The sequence below is a fragment of the Saccostrea echinata genome, unplaced genomic scaffold, assembly GCF_033153115.1.
Source record: "Saccostrea echinata isolate AGI-Se365-2 ecotype Australia unplaced genomic scaffold, CSIRO_AGI_Sech_v1 ptg000009l, whole genome shotgun sequence".
NCBI classification, from domain to species: domain Eukaryota; kingdom Metazoa; phylum Mollusca; class Bivalvia; order Ostreida; family Ostreidae; genus Saccostrea; species Saccostrea echinata.
In genome coordinates this window covers 23,302,092-23,324,439 of record NW_026889758.1, presented here as the reverse complement: position 1 = coordinate 23,324,439, position 22,348 = coordinate 23,302,092, and the positions used below count along the sequence as shown (strand labels likewise).

Sequence of the window (22,348 nt, the reverse complement as noted above, 5' to 3'; positions counted from 1 at the left end):
TACTTGCAGAGTATAACTCGTCGGTAAATCCTGCAGTCGTGATTATTTTTGGGAGTTGAACGATTTTGCATCAACTAGGTCTATATAGCACCCCTCATGAACAATATGTAGACCGCCATAATTATTTGACCCAATTATGCCTCGATGGGCACTGGATGGACGGGTTCATTGCTGACTAAAGGGGTTAAAGGATATTACCGACTGCAAAACATCGGCGAGACTCTCGTTTGATTTTCTCATGCGAGTTTACCCCGAAGTAGTTATAGATATACTTTTTATTAAGTGAAGAAATATATGAAAAAAAAGCTTTTATTAAAAGCATTAAATACATTTAAAGTTTTTCAAATTTTTTGTACAACTATTTTAATAGAAACTATGGAATTACTTTCATAATAAAAAGTTATTTCTTCTGTAATTAAAAGATAATAAAAGTTTAGCTCACAGGAGCACATTCTGTACTCTTTTTATTATAATCATAAACGAATACATACTTTTATTTTTTGGGGAAATTTTTTTTATCGGAAACTGAAAAAAGTTAAAATAAGAAAAAAAAAAATAGAAAACCTATAAAGGCTTTAATCGGCATTGTGATCCTCTTCTAAAATTCATCAACCTTTTTAAAATATGCAAAGATCTAGCTGAGAACGTTTTAAAAAGATATATAATGAAAGAGTGATAAAAAAATCTTGGCAATTAACAAAAATTTTAAATAATAATTAATTTTTATTTCAGAACTTGTTAAATGTCTTTTGAAAAATATGTAAGTTGTAAACATATTTCTTTTTAATTTGTTCAAACTTTATTATAATTTTTATTTTGAATCTTTGTGAATAAAAAGAAAAATACAGGTGTAGGCATTTTAATAGAAATTCATACTGTTATAAATAAAAAATATCAAATTGATGTAAATTGCTTTGCTAACATATTAATTTGAACATTGAAGTAAGTGACATTGTTAACTGGAAAATTCTTGCGAATGACAAAATCTGTTTATCAAACAATTTTAAATGTACATGTGAAATAATAAATTCTAGTATAGTTGGATTAGATAACAACTTTACTTTTTCTTTTTACGTTTTCTTTGATATCAAGAGCATTGCATGAAAAGTATATGCCAATAATTCAGTATTGTCCCTATATATATTGTGCAAGACCTTTTTTTTTTTAATTTTAAATTCTTGTCATACATACCATTTACTCATTTGAACATTTAAATGGTTTGCATGGTCAGTAATGTACATTTCTTAACACTTGATTATTTAGTTTACTTGTCCGTCTTCCAGTGAGGGTAGTACCGTAATAGCACATAATACTAAACGGAAGTACTCAGTACCTCAAAAATACAGAATCCCTGCAGTAATGAACCCCAACATTTAAATGTAAATGGTAAAGATAACGAACAGTGATTGACCTCAAACTGTCAACAATATAAACAATACAAATATGTTAAAATGGCATGAAACACGGACCTCTGAAAATTCCAGAGGTGGGATCAGGTGCCTAGGAGAAGTAAGCATCCGCAGTTGACCGGTCACACCCGCCGTGTGTAAAGTACTTGTTTTGTTTTGAACCGACTAGTTCAACTTTTCTTCAAATTAAAGCTACAGAACTGAAGCTCTCCGAAAAAACACTGACAAAATCTCTTCGTCTATCCCAATTTTATTAGACCAGCGAGTTAAAGATCTGCAGCTACTCCAAATTCATATATCTAAAAATTTTGATTTATCACAAGTTTTTCTTTTTAAATTGTGTGCTAGCAACCTAACAATTACCTGATTTCAGAAACCATACAGCATGACAGGTAAATCTACATCAATTTACTTTTTTTTCTTACTGAGCACTTCCGGTCGCCACCGAAAGTGAATTTTAAAAATTGCACTTTCTGTCTTTCAAACTCAGGAAATCACGTTTTGATATTTTAAACATGCATTTGTGACATCAATCGATAAAAAATATGTCTAGGTGTACGAATGGAAAGTTATTGGTTTTGTTACTTAGTAAAATAATCCAAAGTTCGGAATGTCTGCTTTTACTCTGATTCTCTGATGACATCAATTGAACAACAGCTATATGTACTTTAATATCATTTCATGCAAAGTTTTTTTTTTTGTCAATCTTGAAAGCATGCTAACCGCTTTTCAGTACTTTCAGTACTTTGATTCATTCTGCCTTTTTCTTTATTTCTTTCCCTTTCTCTTCCATTCCACCCTCTGGCTCATTATCTTCCATCACTTCATCCCCCTCAGAAATGGTTTCCAGTACAGATAAAGTGGTTGATGAATGACTTACTCAAAATTATGGACCCACGATATAGATGTTGTAATAATGTTACATGACACACACTGCAAGTCACTGTGCCCTGTAAAAATTATTACCTTCTTCATATATATTTAAGGATCAAGAACTAAATAAGAATTCATTCTTAAGTTTTACAAAAAAACTATATAAATCAGGATTTGAGAGGGCTTTGTAAAAATACTGTGAGATATACATAATGTAATAACCTTGTTCTTTCTTCATCTTGTCCTCCTTGTTCTTCAGCTTTTTCTCCACTTCCTCATCTTCCTTCATTAAATCTTCCCTAGTAGCTGCTTCTAGTAGAAATAAATACCAATAAAATAAATTTAAGAAATCTTGACTCAAGAAACAGTAATGGTTACACATATTATAAAAAAAGAACATTCTTAGAATATTTGTGAAGAACTAAATAAGTATTTTAGCTAATTAAAGTAAAAGACATTCCTATCAAATAGAAAACAAGAAGTCTGTGAGCCAATGCTCACTAGTAATTATAATTCCTGCACTGATTTGAATTTGGTACGGAAAAGCACAGGGATAAAGAGGAAGTTGACGTCAAATTCATACAAAAATGAATCCCACCATATGGCATGCCTAAACAATTTAAAAGTGTGCTAAACTTTCAAGCATCATCCTTAATAGTTGTTAAGAACTGTGATGGAAATTTAGTACAGACAGATGGAGGGATAAACAGGAAGTTAACATTGGATTCCTACAAAAATACATCCTACCATATGGCATGCCTAAACAGAGAGCGTGCTAAAATATCAAGCACCTTCGATGAGTAGTTGCTGAGAAAAGTGGAACAGAAATTTGGTAAGGACATGGATATAATAAATATGACTAATTTAAATCATGTTTCTGTCGTTCCATGTAAACTTTGATCCTCTTCTGTGGCCCTACCCTACCCCTAGGGGCCATGAATTGAACAAACTTGAATCTACACGACTGGTATTTCAGGAAGCTTTCAAATACATGTAAGTTTCTCAATTAATGCAAAATTGGTTAAATTATTTTCACTGGGTTAAATTTTCATGATTTGAGGGGATTTAATTTGTGGTTGAAAAAAAAAACATATGACACCATATCATAAAATTTCGATATTTGGTTTCACTACAATGTATACTAGTAGCTTAACACTGGAGGGTTTTTTTAATTTTGCCTACCATGAAATGAGACCTTGATTTTTAAGGTTTCATTTAAAAGACATGCATCTTTCACTTCTAGAGTCACAGCTTAGTAATCTAACAATCTCATTACCTATTTCAAACATCTTGGATTGACAAGGTGCTAGGAACAAGAATTGAACAGGGACCTATTGATTATGATGCGAGTACCGGCAACAACTACCGTCTAGACTACTGTGATTTGTCAGTTTCAGGAATTAAGATAAGGGATATTAATAATGAACACGGGTGTGTCTTTTTACCACAAGGAACCACAAGGTACCACAAGGAACCACAAGGATACCACAAGGAACCACAAGGAACCCCAGGGATACCACAAGGTACCCCAGGGACACCATGTACAACCTTAATTATTCTAAATATGGTTTATATGCACTTGTAAATTAGAAAAAAATGTTTTTGAAAGGCAATTTAACACTTTAATTGTCTTAAATATAGAGCAGTTATCCAAGTTAAAAATTTAAAAGTAAATATACTTATTTAAGCTAAATTATGCATTTATAGTTCAGAGGAACAGTTAAATTATTGTATCTTTTTATGATGTACAAAAAGTTAATGGTTAATTGTGTATTGAAGTAGTCAATACACAAACCAAAAGTTGATATCCAAGAAGAACCCTAATGATAACCCCTGTACCACTAGGATAAGCCAAGGTACCTGAAAGAAAATCCAAATGACACTCAATTCAACTTTTAAAAAATCTTTTCATGGTTTAAATGCACTTGTTAATTATGAATTATAACTGTTTATTGTATATTTGTATAATACAAAACATAAAGAATAAAAGAATCCCAAGGGACATTTAGGATCATGATGAAATCCCAACAAACAAACCCAAAGAACCACTTAGATTAATAAATGACATTCCATTCAACCTTAATAAATCTAAATATGATTATGTTCATTTGTTAATTACAAAGTAAACTGTTTATTGTAAAGATAATTTTTTTAGGTCACCTGAGTCATTCAGGTGACCTACCAATTGTGATTTGTTTATGTTTGTTGTTCATTGGTCATAAAATGTTGAAATTTTCAGCTTCTTTTGAACCACTGAACCAATTTTAACCAGTTTTATGGGTACAGTTAACCAGTTTTTATAGGTAAAGGGAAACATGAATTTTGAATTTCATGGTCCTTGACCCCTCTCCCCTTCTGGGCTTGAAGGATGGGACTAAAACCATCAAAATACATTGTATATGCAATTGTTAAAATCTTCTTCTTTACTCTTGGAAATCCAATAGTCAAATTGTTGACATGAATGTAATAAGCATTAATTGAGCTCTCTATCAATTGTAAAATTTGTGGCCCAGGGGTCAGGTTTTAGGGTAATCTGGTGAAAAAGCATTATTTCTTTCAAAATGTTACCAGTAAATGCATGGTGTGATGCATATATGAGCAAGGGTGCCTCTTACAAAATTGTGAAACTTTATGGCCTGTGGGTAAGCTAGGGGTTCTGGTATAGGGTGAGGATCTATTGGTAATATAGTGAAAAAGCATCATTTTTTTGAAAATCTTCTTTTGAAAGTGCTTACAGTTGTGTTGAGAAAATGCATACGGTGCCATTTTCAAATTATTTCTTTTAAAACCCCTTCTGCCCCTGGTATTTAACACATAAAAAAATTTATTTATGTCAGAAGTGCAACTATAGATGATTTGGGGGAAAAAAACTTGCATCCTCATTCAAGTCTAGAATGTATGAAAAACTACCCATAAATGGTTTACAATTTCCAAACAATGAAGTGCCTTTAAGTACAAAATAAAAAAAAATGAGTGTGTTATAAATTTAAGATGATGTTTTTTTGTAAACATATCAGAAGTCAGGAGCTAGTGCAACAAAATGAGGTTAAATAGAATCACTTCCAAATCTTGTATTTAAAAAAATAACACTTTCAAAATTCTTTTTTTGCCCTATTTAGTTTTCAGAATTGCCTTATATAAATTGATATTAAGTAATTTGTTGGGAATTAATTTTAACACATCATTTATTAAACTTTCTACATGAGTTAAATTTATGGTCTGACTGTCTGTATATGATCAAATTTTTGGTGGAGATTTGTCTTTTTGAATAAAAAGTTCTAATTTTTCAAATAAAATTCTGTTAACACTGATTAATAAAAATTAATTCTAAAACTTTTCTATGGATTTGTGTATTCTATTGATATACTTAAAAAGTGTTCAACTAGAATGTATATATACATATTATGATCTTATAATTGGAAAAATATGTTAAAACAAACTGAATTTTCTCCAAAATTTCAATTTTTGAATTCATGCACCCTATATATCCAAATGTAAGTAAACAACAATAATTTCAGTTAATTTACTAAAACTACACTGCTTTTGAAAAAAATTTCCTGGGTAAAAATCGCAGGAAATAAACTAGAAAAACTAAATATATATAAATAAACACAAAAACTTTTCTCAACAAAACATTTTCGTTCATTGTTTTCATAGCATTTATTCCTAATTAATACATTTATGCATTTATTCCTTAATACAATATAAAAACAATCATGTACATGTAAAAAGGAAGTCCAAGGTTGTGAGTTTCTTTGTTATGGAAATGCATGCATGAATTCAAACTTATTAAATTTCTCTATATTAGATTGATACATTTATTAAAAAATAAATCATCATGCATTCATGGCATTGTATGAATGTCTATAGATTGTACAGAATATGATCATCTCAATTAGGAGAAGTTATATGGAATATAGAAATGATAGCATACATCTATTTTCAATGACATATGGAGAACTCTCATGTGTACAAGATTTCTTGTTTGAATGCATGCATATATCCACAATTTCAGGTAATCATCAGTGATGATCAACAGTTTTCAGTGATTAACTTGTGTATACACAAGGTACACAAGGACTGGTTACACCATACCTTAGGTGTATAAACAAATGTAAAACTGCATGGTTGGTGATAAAATACCTGGGTTTTATATAATCAACAAACTTAATAAGTTTTTCTTGTACCATTTACATAGGATATAAGTGTCACTATATTTAGCTGGAAATTGTTAAATAAAATAATATGTTTTACAAAAATACCTGAAGCTGACACATTTTTTCCAAACTTGAGTCTTGTTTTTACTACCCTGGTACTTTCAACTTTTCTACAGATCTAGAGTTTGCTAAAGATGGGCAATAATTTTGAAAATTGTTTATAAAAAATAAAATAAATGAATAACCCAATGTTCTTTCCTGCATCAGTAAATCATATATGGTGCCTGCCATTGGTAAAATTAACAATATCAACTAAAGTTGGCCAAGGGTTATCACGATATTAAACTTAATTGATGAGAAACTAGCTGATTTCCTAAAAAAAATTCTGTAAACCCATTTTGAGGTAATTAAAAACATTTTTAAAAAAAATACCAAACTTTATGGTTTGTGGGGAACTTGACAGATCTCCCTTAATAATGATAATGTTTCAGTCTGAATTATTTCTTTTGGGGTTTTTAAATAACAATTCTCGGCACAAATTTTTTAAATAATTTTTTATTAAAAATCCATATGATTTTGTAAAAAAAAAAAAAAAAAAGAAGGTGAATGTGGATTCACTTCTTTGTGGCATAAAAAAGTCCACTAACTCCTTAAAATGGCTCTGTCCCTCTATATACCAATTAACTGACAAAGTCCCAAGATTCCATTTTAAACCTCAACATAACGAAGAGACATATTGCTTTCATTTCCCATAAAAAAGTTTCCTTTGAGGGTTCAGGTATTGCAAAATAGGCTTTGTGAAATTACAATATTCCTGAATTTTGAAGAAAATGGACGAATTTGAGCATCTTCAGTTAATAATTAAAATATGAGCCCACCCCATGATCCAAAAAAAAATTTCATGGATAAAAATCTTCTGAAACAGTTCTTTCAATATATAAATAAACAATTTATATCAGAGGTTGGGGACTATGCAAAATATTGAAAAACAGCTTCAATTTTTGACCATTTTTAAAGAGTTTTTTCAGGATTTGAGGAAAATGAGGCAACTCATGACTTCATAATTATTAATACATGGACTAGAGAGAAAATTATGTCATTTTTAATTGGTATGCAGTCACTGTGGTTCCAAGTGAAATTTTAACATATTTTCAATGAAGACTGAGCAGATTTGATTCTTCAGAAATTCACAAGGCCAAAAAAGGTCCTATTAGTAAGTGAACTTTGTTCTCTAATAAATATAGATCTACAAAACTAACCAGTTACTATATATTAATATAGATTGAGACAAGTAGCCAAGCTATTTACTATCCTATAGGAGATAATTTATTAATACAATATGTGTGAATTATAATTATTAAACTTGCATGAGAATGAATTATGATTTTTTTTTTTTAAATTAAAAAAATCTTTCTATTTGTTTTAATTACTTTATATAAGGATAGGACTTTCCTGTAAATTACACAATTTAAATCAATCGCGTTTCATAGATATTAGAAATTTAATGGTAAAACAATAATCCATTTATTTACTGACTCCGCATTTAAATATCAGACACAGTTTAAAGTCATTTTAACTATAGAAACGTGGGGTTATTCAAGTTCAGAATCAGTGAAAATTTTAATTTGAACATAAATAACAAATATCATGTTCAACTACACTCTATCTGGTATTTTTATTTTTTACCTCAGATATGCCATATATGGCTTTAAGTATTAATGTATTTATAAAGAATGCAAACATTACAGGTGCCAAAATATTAGTTTTAAGATACATGCATTATGAATCAAACAAGAATTGACTTATTATAAATTTTAAGTTATAATAAATAACACAATCAAATGTAGCAAAACTGGCATGTACTTGAGAAATATCAAAATATAAGTATTAAATCAAAGGTTACACAGGTCATCTCTACAGGTCAATTGTTACCTTTATAAGTACGACAAAGTCTCACCTTTATAAATATTGGGGTAGTAATTAGTGCAAGATTTAAACATGTTTGGTTTTTGTAGGATGTTTTAAAGGTTGTACTATATGTAATATATAGGAATGGGCTTGCTCCAAATCTTTATCTGCTCAATGATTGTTCACCATAGGGCTTACAGTTACTTTAGCTAGAATGAGACCTGCACCAAAAAAAAATCTCTGGTCACTCAACCAAAAAATATACCAGTAGGTCAGATCCAGCATCTGAAGCAAGTGTGGTAGTGTATACATCCTGAGATGCATCATCCATTCAAGTTAAGTCACCATAAGGCTTCTAGGGTTGGGCAGTAATACCTATATTCTCGTGTATAGCTGTATGTTGACAAAAATTATCCTATTGCAATGAAAGCAAAAGTTAGCAAGCTCACATACCCCACCCTCCCCCAAAACTCGACAATGCATCACATAATGAATGGCACAGTGCATTTTAGATACACAGTATAATTCAAAAAGGGGAATTACTTGCAAAAAATCATCACATCAAAACTTCTTGCATTTAAGGTATGTCACTCGTGAAATTTGTTATATCAAGGATTTTTTGAGAAGCATATTTTGGATAAGTACTCATATAGTATGGCTCAAAATTGCAGAGAAAATGGGGGGTCAGTGTGCATCTAACTGAGGTACGGTACAATTAAGTTGACCTTTTTGCACTTAAATTGTAACTCTTTGGTTAATCACTTTAACCGTTATCATATTTTATAAGATGTAACCATGGCAATAAACATAATCTTATTTTACGTAAAATAGTTTGAATAATATTTATCATTGAACAAATCATGCAAATTAATGCGCGTAAATTATTGTGTGACCTTTTTGCACTAAAAAGTCTCATATTTGGGGTATTAAAAATCTAAATAGGCAATAGAATATTTTCATGTATCAAACTTTTAACGACTTAAGTGCTGATCGGTCCAAAGTATCGAGTAGTTTAAAATAATGAAAGAAAAAGTTGGGGTCAGTGATGTAAATTTTGAAATATTGGTCAAAATATGCGATTTTCAGGCAAAAAACTGTGTAAATTTTATCTCGACTTCCTTAATATATGTTCATTTCTTGGCAATGTTTGTTGAGCGAAGGTGTAAATTTTGTTATAAAAATATAAATTGAGACCTATATTTAATATTCCAGGCATATCATAATGGAAAATATTCTCTGAGTAAAAGTATGTGAGGCTGAAGTTCCAAGATATTAAATTTAATAAATGTGTAGATTTGCAGAATTTTCTGCTAAATATCCTTCCGCCGCAAAAAATAGTCCCTTATAAATCTTGCTTCTTTGTGAATTTTTGAGCAGTTTTTTAATGGAATGTTGAACATTTTACATTGTTTAATTTCAATATGTTATAAAGATGAATTGTAATAAATAGTTTGTAAGTAAGAGCTCGAGGTTCTGACTGAAATTTTCTAAAAGGCTGACGAGTGACATACCTTAAGGACATTCAAATCTTTGTATGTTACAAATTTAATTGGGCTGAAGTTTCTAGATAAATAATGGAATCAAAATTTCTTGGTAATATACAAATCTATAAATACCTACAAAGTTTCAGGAAATTCAGTACAGGAGTTATGCTAACAAACTGTTATTTAAATTCCTCAGTGATTTCGATTTGTTAATGAGTGTAAGCCCGTGTCCAACACATGACAATTTACACATTTATATAATTGATGGAAACAAAATTATGATGTAGTCATATGAATTTGTTTATATACTGAACTAATGAAATTATTTAGGCAAAGCACCAATTTGAGGGGTGGGGGTGGGGGGGTGAGAACTATCCAAGATTGTGTGTGTGTGTGTGTTAAATCAATAATATTTTGATCTCAAAATCAATAGGGGTCTTTTAAGGTCATAAAATATTTCACATAAAATTTCATTACAAAAGCTGATTCCAAGGAATTTCCTTATTACCTAGCTGGAAAGTTTCTTCAATAATAGGCAAAACTCTTATGGCAAAAATAATCGAATCGGAATTTCCTGGTAATATGCATATCTACATACTGTGTACTAAATATCTGCAAAGTTTAATCAAATTCTGTGCAGCGGTTTAAAAGGAGTTGCACTAACAAACTGTTCATCTCTGTATTCAAGATATGGCCAAAAATCTAAGTTGAAAAGTGCCGAAATTCCCAGAAAAATAATGGAATTGGAATTTCCTGGTAATATGCACATCTACACTGTGTACTAAATATCTGCAAAGTTTAACCAAATTCTGTGCAGCGGTATAAGAGGAGTTGCACTAACAAACTGTTCATTTCTATATTCAAGATATGGCCAAAAATCTAAGTTGAAAAGTGCCGAAATTCCCAGAAAAATAAAGGAATCGAAATTTCCTGGTTAATATGCACATCTACACACTGTGTACTAAATATCTACAAAGTTTGACGAAATTCTGTGCAGCGGTTTATAAGGAGTTGTGCTGACAAAAAAAACAGGACTGACTGACTGACGGGTCAAAAACATTATACCTCATGCTACTTGTTGCATGGGTATACATTTTTTTTTTTACTTTAAGTTTTTATGACCCCTTCAGGTACGAGTTATATTTTTTTATGTATAAAGTTTTGTAAGTTATAGTCATCATACTGCAAAAAATTTAGGACGATTTATTGTTGCATTTTCTTTGTTCAGGTAAATAACAACTGACATTGAAATTAAATTTGTATATACTTTTTCGTTATAGCAGATAATTAACACAGATGAATTGACAATTTGTCTGAAATTGTGAGTGAAAAATTCTAAGCAATCAGATTGGCTGAAATTTTTTGATGACCATAATACATACAAGGGTCATTACCTTGTATACCGTGAATGGCATATAATTCACATATACTGAAAAACCTCAGAAAGACTTACATGTATATAACTTACAAATGCATGTATGAACCATATTTATAGATTTATTAAGTTTGAATGAGGTGGTGAACCCTTGGGGTCCTTTGAATCCTAAAAAAAAAAATGTTTTGTTTATTGAAATAAACAATAAACAGATAATGATGTAATTAAAAAATGCACATAAACCATATTTACATTTATTAAAGCTGAATTGGATGTCGGTGATATGGCTCATTATTGGGGTACTTAAGGGTATTCTTCAGATACCTAGGGTTTCCTTGGTATCCTTTTTTTGTGTATTAAAATATGCAATAAACAGTTACTATGTTATTTACAAAAGCATACAACCATTTTTAGATTTATAAAGGTCCAACTGGGTGTCCTTGGGGTATTTTGGGATATTCTTCGGGTTACCCTGGGATGTCCTTGTGGTAACTTAAGGCTATCCTTTGGTTCTTAAGCGAGTATCCTTTTGATTTGTGTATTGAAGTATATACAATAAACAGTTACTGTGTCATTTACAAATGCAAATATAAACCATATTTACATGTACATTTATTAATGTTGAATTGGGTGTCCTAGGGTACACTGGGATTTTCTTGTGGTACCTTAAGAGTATTATTTGGTTTTATGTGAGTGCCCTTTGGTTTTGTGTATTGAAATACACAAATGATAATTAAAACATGATTATTTATTTACACTGTATAAAATATTAAAGTTCTTCAAAACTAAACACGCATAATTGAGCTTAATTGTTTAATTAATTAATATTACCTATAAATTTTTAACTTGGGTAACTGCTCTATATTTAAGACAATTAATATAAAAGTGTTAAATTGCCTTTCAAAAACATTTTTTTCTAATTTACAAGTGCATATAAACCATATTTAGAATAATTAAGGTTGTATATGGTGTCCCTGGGGTACCTTGTGGTATCCCTGGGGTTCCTTGTGGTTCCTTGTGGTATCCTTGTGGTTCCTTGTGGTACCTTGTGGTTCCTTGTGGTAAAAAGACATACCCTAATGAACACTGAAGTAATTATTGCAAAATATAAAGTCTAAACATTTGGGAAAGATTATAAATTCTAAATTAATTCTACTGATTTAGTTAAAAGTTTTTGTTAGAGACTGATAAAGGAGACTTAAATTTTCAATTCAACTTTCCAGCATCATGTTTTATACAGTGTAAGCATGGCCTGACTAAATATATGCCTGAGATTTTCTAATGTCAGGGTTCGACACTAATGTTAGTCCGTTAGTCTGATCAGACTAATACATTTTCATTTGGACTAATAAAATCTGCGGCTAGTAAGTCCCAACGGACCAATAAAAATTTCTGGAAAACAAATGAATAAATTACAATTTTCAACAACATTTACTAGAAAACCCTGCATGTATTTTTAGCTTTCTAACATCTTAGCAGGTAGTAAGGTAATTCTGAGTCAAGTTGGCACAAAATTTTATAACTGACTGATGTGAAATTAAACATTTTAGTGATTATGATTTAGTCCTGTACAAACAATTAAGGTGGATTCTGCCCAGAATTTCGTTGGACACCAAGGGTATTCCACCGAATCCACAAATTCCAGGCTCTCAGAGATTCTGCCTAAATTTAACAGATTCCATGCAGTCATCAAATTCTAGGCTGAATTTAGTTCAGGGGGAAAATAGCTGGAAATTATAAAAAGAAATACTTTGGACAGTTGAAACGGAATCTATATTCAGGCAGAATCCTGTTATTTCAATTCTAGGTGAAATTTCAATTTCCATGCAGGCAGAATGTCAATTTCCAGGCAGAACTAATTTACATTTTCGCCTCAAATTTCCAGCTAGTCTCCGCTTGGTTAATGCTTGGTTTCTGCTTATATTGCTTTAACATTTAGAGTAAGTTTTACGCCTGGAATTTTACTGAAAATTCTGTCTTGATTATGCCTTTTTTCCAGGTGGAACATTTTGTACAGGGTATATGATACATAAAGAAAGATGTCAAACGTTTTGAGTATAATGAACGAGATCAGGAATATATTCATACTTCCTGCATGATCATGAGATTTTAAAAAATCTTTGGAATAAAACACTTCATGTACTTTCAAGAAACTATAATCAAAGTACTTACAGTACTGAAAAGCACTAAGCTAAGTAAGTTAATAGAACTCTGGTGAATAAGTATGCCCTTTTTCAAAAATTGTCACAGTTCTACTTACATACACTTTTTCAGAATTTAATGTCGATCTTATATGTCTCAAAATGTTAATTTATTTTAACGTTGACATGAGTGTAATTTAACTACTTAAGGAACACGTTCGACTGCTGAGTAATTATTTTCATGCCCAGACTTTGATCAGATTGATTACGATCCTTGGAGCATGAAGATGCAAACAACTTAAGTAATTTGTTGCTATCGCGCTAAATCATATTTCTATCGGTGTGGCCCATCATCGAATACGGTACGTAAAAGTGATAAAATAATTACTAATACAATAGTATATTCATACTGGCGTATAACTATTGCTTTGTCATACCGATATTCATGTACACCCCCTCATTTTTTAATGTTAAACATTGTTAAAAGAAAAAGTGCAAGCAACTTTACTGGTCTTCACCGCTAGATCCATCATGAAATTAAGATATGATGGCACTGCGCTACTACAGCGGTGCTATTTTTAGAAAATGCGCCTATCGGAATATTTGAGATGCTATGTTTAGAAGAACATCATGCCGATAGGGGTCGTTGACTGGATGACTTCCTGTTTATGAAGACTCCCTAATAAGCGTTTGCGCATGCGCTTAGCGCTTAAAAAGTACATTGTAATGTTTACTTTTAGATAAATCATTACAAAACACTGATCTTTCCTATTTTGACGGACTCATCTGAAGTAGTAAAAGAAGGACATGTTTGTTGAAACACCCTGTATTAAAGAGATTTCAACACTTATGTACATGATGTATTTGTTTAATCATTCATCCCACCCCAAAACAAAAAAAGAAGCTTTTTAAAACAATTCTACTTACGCATTAAAAGTACTGCCATCTTTTCTCTACTGGTGAAGATTCAAAATATAATTGAATGGGTTTAATTTGTGTTTACTGTCCAATTGTTTTAAACACCATCTGCAGGAACCTTGAAGTTTTCCTGTATCACCATGAACCTAAAAAAATCGATGTTATATTTCAGTATCACAAAACATCCATCCTAAAACATTCACAGACAGACATTACACACACATACACACTTTCCACGTTCCCTTTATGTTCATAATTTGAAAACAAGTTTGGCTTTCCAGAAAGCCTGAAATGTCATCTCTTTGGCTTCATTAATAGACAGTGGAATGTAACATTTTTTCCTCAGCGATTACAAGCAGAAGAACTTTTTTCCAAAAAAAGGGGGGTAGTCATAAAAAAAAAATTACAACTTACCTGAATAATCTTACACTAGGAAAAAAAGGGGGGTGTTTAAACTCGAAATTCTTATTTCGTGGATGGGGAGGGAAGATTTAAACTTTTTGACTTTCTCGAAAAACACATGGGGGGGGGGGGTATGAATATGCTGCAACAAAAAAAATGTGGGGAAGGGAGAAGCAAGCTGCCTTTCAGTGAACATTTGCAACAGTAATTTCAAATATTTTTTTTGTAAATGTGTTTAAAAAATGTAACCACTAAGCAGTATTCGTAAAATTTGTAAACAATTGTTATACAAGAAGATGGGTAAAACCTTAGCATTCCTTTACATCACAGCAGCTTACTCGGACAACAGCTAAGAAGTTTAAAGCGCTAACCTGAATTAGTCCGGTGTAATATGGTGAGACTTCCCCCCTCCCCCCCCCAATGAGACTTCCCCCGGAAATCTGGCTATATATAGTAAGACTCACCAGTGGGGGGGGGGGGGGGGGGGGGAGAATTACTATATAGTGAGCCTTCCCCCTTAAACGACCATAGTGAGGCTTCCCCCTTCCATGTTCAGTTGTATTTTATTTACGTCGACGATGTATATATATTTGCATTTTGATAATGATCTTATAAAATAGATAACGTATGAATAAATATAGAAGTGTGCATTAAAAATTTATTGTGCACAGTAAATTAATCGTTCCAAAATGATTCTTACCAAAAAGAAATACATTTTTTAAAACATTTAAGAGATCATTACTCGTCGACTCTTGGAATTTGCTTATGTTAACCTTCATGGAGAATGCAATAATTACAATGTAGTTTGAGAAGATGTATACTTGTAACAAAAACGTACATTTTTCATTCAGTTATCTCACATCAATATACATGTACATGTCATCTCAAAATTATTTTTGGCTAACAAACTGTTAAAAGGCTACTGAGATGTTTTAATTATTAATTAACAGAGAACTTTTATTCATATACTGAAAAATGTTGCTTTACAATGAAATAAAATATTCCGGAAACTACATTTGAGGGGAAGTCTCACTATGAAAGGGGGGAGAGACAGGCTATATAGTGAGACCTCCCCGGGAGAAGTCTCACTCTATTGCCAATCGATCTTCCGCGGGGGGGGGGGGGGGGGGGGGGAGGGGGGTTCACTATATAGCCAGCCTTCCGGGGGAAGTCTCACTATGGGATAAGTCTCACTATACGACACCGGCCCTCAGTTGATTTCAAAAGATTTTCCACTTTTAAATATATGGTTTATCCAAAGAAACAACCCTCACATGCATTTAAATATAGGTCAGTAATAAAATTTAAACGTTATAAGCTAAAATTATGCATTTACAAATTATCTGAAAGAGTACCAATTTACCAACCCTGATATTTAGGCTGTTCAAGGAAACAATAATTTTACATATAATATTTCAAGAATAAGAGAAGTGATTTGATAGCTTTTTACCATTAACCAATAATGCAATTTAAAATTACACAGAGAAAATGATTGCAGGTGCTTTAATTATAAATTCTCAAAATACGAGTCGGGTAAAGAAATTGCGTCTTTTATACAGAGGTAACAATATTGTATTTCTGACATTTATTTTTTATAGAACAAAAAAAAAAAGAATAGTGCAGATATGCGTAAAAACTCACGATGATTATAATCTTTCTTCCAATGCCTGTAGTTTTAACATTTACTATTTGTTTTTTAAAAAAAATATTTTAAAAATGGCATCAAGTTATTGAATGACTAAGATACACAAAAAGGTAAAATTTTCGACATCAATTCACATCAGTCGTATTTAAACTTTTAATGCGAGTATTTACTTTGATTTTGTTTTTCTGTAAATTCTTGGATCCACGTCTTGGCTGATCTAATCGATGCCATGTAAAGTGTACTTTGATACACACGCGCTGGCCATCATTTACATAACAGCCTAGATAACTGCATGTTATTTGAAGACCCACCACTTTGTTTTTCTGTAAATACTTTGATCCACGCCTTGGCCGTTCTAATCGATGCCATGTTTAGTGCATTCTGATACACACCCGCTGACCATGATTAGATAACTGCATGTATTTTGAAGACCCACCACTATCCAAGCGATTCTGTCTCTGTTACTCTCTATGATTAATGTGTAGTTTTTCTTTTTTAAGATGGCCTGTTCGTCAGATCGCCCATTCTTTGTCATTTAGCAGTTTTGTTACATCTCTATATTTAGAAATCGTGTCATTTGCCAGACCACCAGCTTATCAATGGCAGCTTACACTGGGGCTTCATGTCCGGGTAACAAACTTAATGTGTCATCTCTCGAGAGAGATGACAATAATCATAAATTATGAATTTGCTTCATCTTGCACTGATTTAAGTCCCAACATTGTTTAGTTAAATAAATAATACAGTTAAAAAGCATGTTTTACTGACCATGCTGACAAATAATACATTAGACAAAATTAATACATGTATCGATCATGCTATCAATAAAATATGAAAAATGTTAGTGTGCATGTTCACACACACTTGAATAAGTTGACTGACTGCTTCTAAAGAATGTACATGTCCTCATTCATGTAATCCTGTTCCATGAAAATAGTTTTCATTTATACCCATTCATAAAATGACACATGCATGTCACTTACACACTGCAAGACCCTGCCGGCCTGTGTACATTGGAGGTATAATATGTATGCTGTTTTGGATCTCGTAACCAGCCTCTATAACCAGGCAGAGCGCATGCGTGAAATAAATTTCCATCGAGATCGGAAAACAGCAGAGAGGAAATTCGGAATATATAATGGAAACTAGTAATGCGGAATGATACTATAGTCAGATGCAGAAATTTTTGCATAATTCGATCAACTTTTATTTAAAAAAGCAGAAGAATAAATGAATCAACTTTACAGTTAGTTTTTATTTATTTATTTATTTATTTATTTATTTATTTATTTATTTATTTATTTATTTATTTATTTATTTAATTTATTTATTTATCATTCTTATAATTAATTAACTAAGTAACTGATTAATTTATTAAAAGATATATATTTGTATTTTTTTTTAAATTCATTTATAACATTCTTTCCTTCATTTATTAATTATTCTATCCATTAATTAATTATCTATTAATTAATTCATTGATTTATTAATTTGTATGCATGTTTGTTTATTTATTCATTTATTTATTATTCTAATAATTAAGTAATTGATTAATTCATTAAGAAGTTCATTTATTTTTTTGTTTATCTATTTATTATATTCATTCCTTCATTTATTTCGTATTCTATTTATTTATTTATTTATTATTTATCTATTTATTTATGCATTCATTTATTCGTATTTTTCTTTATTTCTTTATTTTTTATTTCTTTATTGATTGATTGATTTATTTTTGAATTTATTTATTGATTTATTTATGCATTTATCATATATTTCTTTTATAAATTAATTATTTTTACAGGGTTTGTATACTTATTACCAGGGTCTGTTTATGTATTGCCATAGTTTGTATACCATCACCAGGGTCTATATACCTATCACCAGGGTCTGTATACTTATCACCAGGGTCTATGTACCTATCACCAGGGTCTATATACCCATCACCAGGGTCTGTATACCCATCACCAGGGTCTGTATACCCATCACCAGGGTCTATAAACCTATCACCAGGGTCTATATACCCATCACCAGGGTTTGTATACCCATCACCAGGGTCTGTATACTTATCACCAGGGTCTATGTACCTATCACCAGGGTCTATATACCCATCACCAGGGTCTGTATACCTATCACCAGGGTCTGTATACTGATCACCAGGGTCTATGTACCTATCACCAGGGTCTATATACCCATCACCAGGGTCTGTATTATCTATCACCAAGGTCTGTATACCCATCACCAGGGTCTGTATACCTAGCACCAGGATCTGTATTATCTATCACCAGGGTCTTTATACCCATCACCAGGGTCTGTATACCCATCACCAGGGTCTGTATACCTATCACCAGAGTCTATATACCCATCACCAGGGTCTGTATTATCTATCACCAAGGTCTGTATACCCATCACCAGGGTCTGTATACCTAGCACCAGGGTCTGTATTATCTATCACCAGGGTCTGTATACCCATCACCAGGGTTTGTATATCCATCACCAGGGACTGTATTATCTATCACCAGGAACTGTATAGCTATCACCAGGGTCTATATACCTATCACCAGGGTCTGTATACCTATCACAAGGATGTGTATGCCCATCACCAGAGTCTATATACCCATCACCAGGGTCTGTATTATCTATCACCAAGGTCTGTATACCCGTCACCAGGGTCTGTATACCCATCATCAGGGTCTGTATACCCATCACCAGGGTCTGTATACCTATCACCAGAGTCTATATACCCATCACCAGGGTCTGTATTATCTATCACCAGGGTCTGTATACCCATCACCAGGGTCTGTATACCCATCACCAGGGTCTGTATACTTATCACCAGAGTCTATATACCCATCACCAGGGTCTGTATACCTATCACCAGGGTCTGTATACTTATCACCAGGGTCTATGTACCTATCACCAGGGTCTGTATACCCATCACCAGGGTCTGTATACCCATCACCAGGGTCTGTATACCCATCACCAGGGTCTGTATACCTATCACCAGAGTCTATATACCCATCACCAGGGTCTGTATTATCTATCACCAAGGTCTGTATACCCATCACCAGGGTCTGTATACCTAGCACCAGGGTCTGTATTATCTATCACCAGGGTCTGTATACCCATCACCAGGGTTTGTATATCCATCACCAGGGACTGTATTATCTATCACCAGGAACTGTATAGCTATCACCAGGGTCTATATACCTATCACCAGGGTCTGTATACCTATCACAAGGGTGTGTATGCCCATCACCAGAGTCTATATACCCATCACCAGGGTCTGTATTATCTATCACCAAGGTCTGTATACCCGTCACCAGGGTCTGTATACCCATCACCAGGGTCTGTATACCCATCACCAGGGTCTATAAACCTATCACCAGAGTCTATATACCCATCACCAGGGTCTGTATTATCTATCACCAGGGTCTGTCTACCCATCACCAGGGTCTGTATACCCATCACCAGGGTCTGTATACCTATCACCAGAGTCTATATTCCCATCACCAGGGTCTGTATACTTATCACCAGGGTCTATGTACCTATCACCAGGGTCTATATACCTATCACCAGGGTCTGTATACCCATCACCAGGGTCTGTATACTTATCACCAGGGTCTATGTACCTATCACCAGGGTCTGTATACCCATCACCAGTGTCTGTATTATCTATCACCAGGGTCTTTATACCCATCACCAGGGTCTGTATACCCATCACCAGGGTCTGTATACCTATCACCAGAGTCTATATACCCATCACCAGGGTCTGTATTATCTATCACCAAGGTCTGTATACCCATCACCAGGGTCTGTATACTTATCACCAGGGTCTATGTACCTATCACCAGGGTCTATATACCTATCACCAGGGTCCTTATACCTATCACCAGGGTCTTTATACCTATCACCAGGGTCTGTATACCCATCACCAGGGTCTGTATACCTATCACCAGGGTCTGTATTACCTATCACCAGGGTCTATATACCTATCACCAGTGTCCTTATACCTATCACCAGGGTCTTTATACCTATCACCAGGGTCTGTATTATCTATCACCAGGGTCTATATACCTATCACCAGGGTCTGCATACCAATGACCAGAGTCTGTATACCTATCTCCAGGGTCTGTATACCCATCACCAGGGTCTGTATACCCATCACCAGGGTTTGGGTATCTATGAACAGGGTCTTAATCTGTAAATCTATGTCAAGGGTGTGTATTATCTGTCATTAGGGTCTGTATGTACCCATCACCAGGGTGTGTATACCTATCACCAGAGACTGTGGACCTATTACCAGGGTCCGTATATCTATTACCAGCGTCTGTATTTCTATAACCAAGGTCGGTATTATCTATTAAAAGGGTCTGTATACTTATCACCAGGGTCTATATTATCTATCATTAGAGCTGTACATCTATCACCAGGGTCTGTATACCCATCACCTGTTTGTCTGTCCGCAAAAACGTGCCCATTACTTTTGATTGGTTGGACCTATGGCTTTCATATTTCACATGTGCATTCCTTGTGATAAGGCCTTTGTTTGGGTTCTAACATATTTGACTTTTTTGACCTTGATCTTTGAGTTTTTCCCACTTTTTCAAGAATTTACCAAACTTTAACCTTGGCTATAACTTTTCAACAGTTGGTGCAAGGGCTTTCATACTTTATACTAGTATGTGTATTCATAGTAGCAAGACCTTTGAACGGATATTAAAAAAATTGATCTTGACCTTTGAGTTTTACCAACTTTTAAAAATTTTAACCTTGAGAAATTAGTATCAGGGCTATTATTTTCCACATGTGTATTCCTTGTGACAAATCCTTTCTTTGGGTTCCGACATATTTGAAATTTTGACCTTTATCTTGGAATAAGACATACTTTTGAAAAACTTTAATCTTGGCCATATATTTTGAACAGTTGGTGCTAATACTTTAATGTTTTACATGTGTATTTCTTATGACAAAGCCTTAGCCTGGGTACCTTTAATTTGACCCTTTGACCTTGACCTTGCAGTTTGACCCACATTTAAAAAACTTTAACCTGAGCTAAACCTTTTGAATGGTTAGTGCCTGGAATTTCTTATTTCTCAGATATATTCACTGAGAGTCCTTTCTTTGGGTAACAACATTTTTCAGCTATTAAGGACATACGCAACGTAGTTTGAACTTTATTGTCTTTTTCCCTGGATTTGAGGATTTCAAATACTTAAAGGAACTGTGTGCTACATTTTAATGTCTATATATGCTGTTGTACACTTCTTCTAAAATAAATTTGGATAAACAAAACATCTAGAATATATGTTTAATAATTTTTGTATATTTTTCTTTGAATTATACAAGAATTTTCATCAATTGATATCTTTTCAAAACCCCTGGTAATGCATGCTGATTTTTTGTCTACGAACATCTGATGGCACTATATAATCTTAAATTAAGAATATCTTTAAAAATTATCAGTAGGTAAGGTACGTTGCGTATGTCCTTAATATTTGAGTTTGAGTTGCATTTGAGAAACTTTAACCATTGTCAAAAGCTGCCATACAGGGACATCAGTGTTTCACAAACACATTTTGTTTTAATTTGAAATACCAAACAAAATTAAATTGAAATATTCGATAATAACCATTATAGATTTTAGATAATTTTGTTCACTAAAGAAGAGAAAGTCCTTTGCTGTAAAGTGAGGTTTATTTGTACGTTTATTTGTTCACTAATTTGTTTATTTATTTTTGGCCTGAAATGACCATGTTATAGACCGTTCGAGAAATTAATACGGTATGTTCTTTGACATCAAACATATCAAACTTTCATGCATACTTAGCTTTGAAGTCTACATTTGGACTTTGCGACTTTGTAAAAATATTTTTTAATATTTACATTTCCAAATATTTTTTCTTAAGATTCTTTGCAAATTAGAATGCTGTTCATTTTCTCATGAACTACCATGGATGAGCATGAATATCTTCATTGTTACGTCATAATACCATACTTGACGTCAAAACTGTTTTGCTTTAAAAATGACAGTTGAAT

The 22,348-nt window shown here is 32.7% G+C and overlaps 1 long non-coding RNA gene across 1 annotated transcript; it reads right to left on the bottom strand.

Moving 5' to 3' along the window:
• Window positions 1-2,173: 2,173 nt before the first annotated feature.
• LOC133183472 (uncharacterized) lies at window positions 2,174-14,405 on the bottom strand. The gene is made up of 3 exons (XR_009720648.1): window positions 14,275-14,405; window positions 2,505-2,594; window positions 2,174-2,359 (listed from the first exon to the last, which is right to left on the bottom strand). It is a non-coding gene; the product is annotated as an uncharacterized LOC133183472 (long non-coding RNA).
• Between the last annotated feature and the right edge of the window lie 7,943 nt (window positions 14,406-22,348).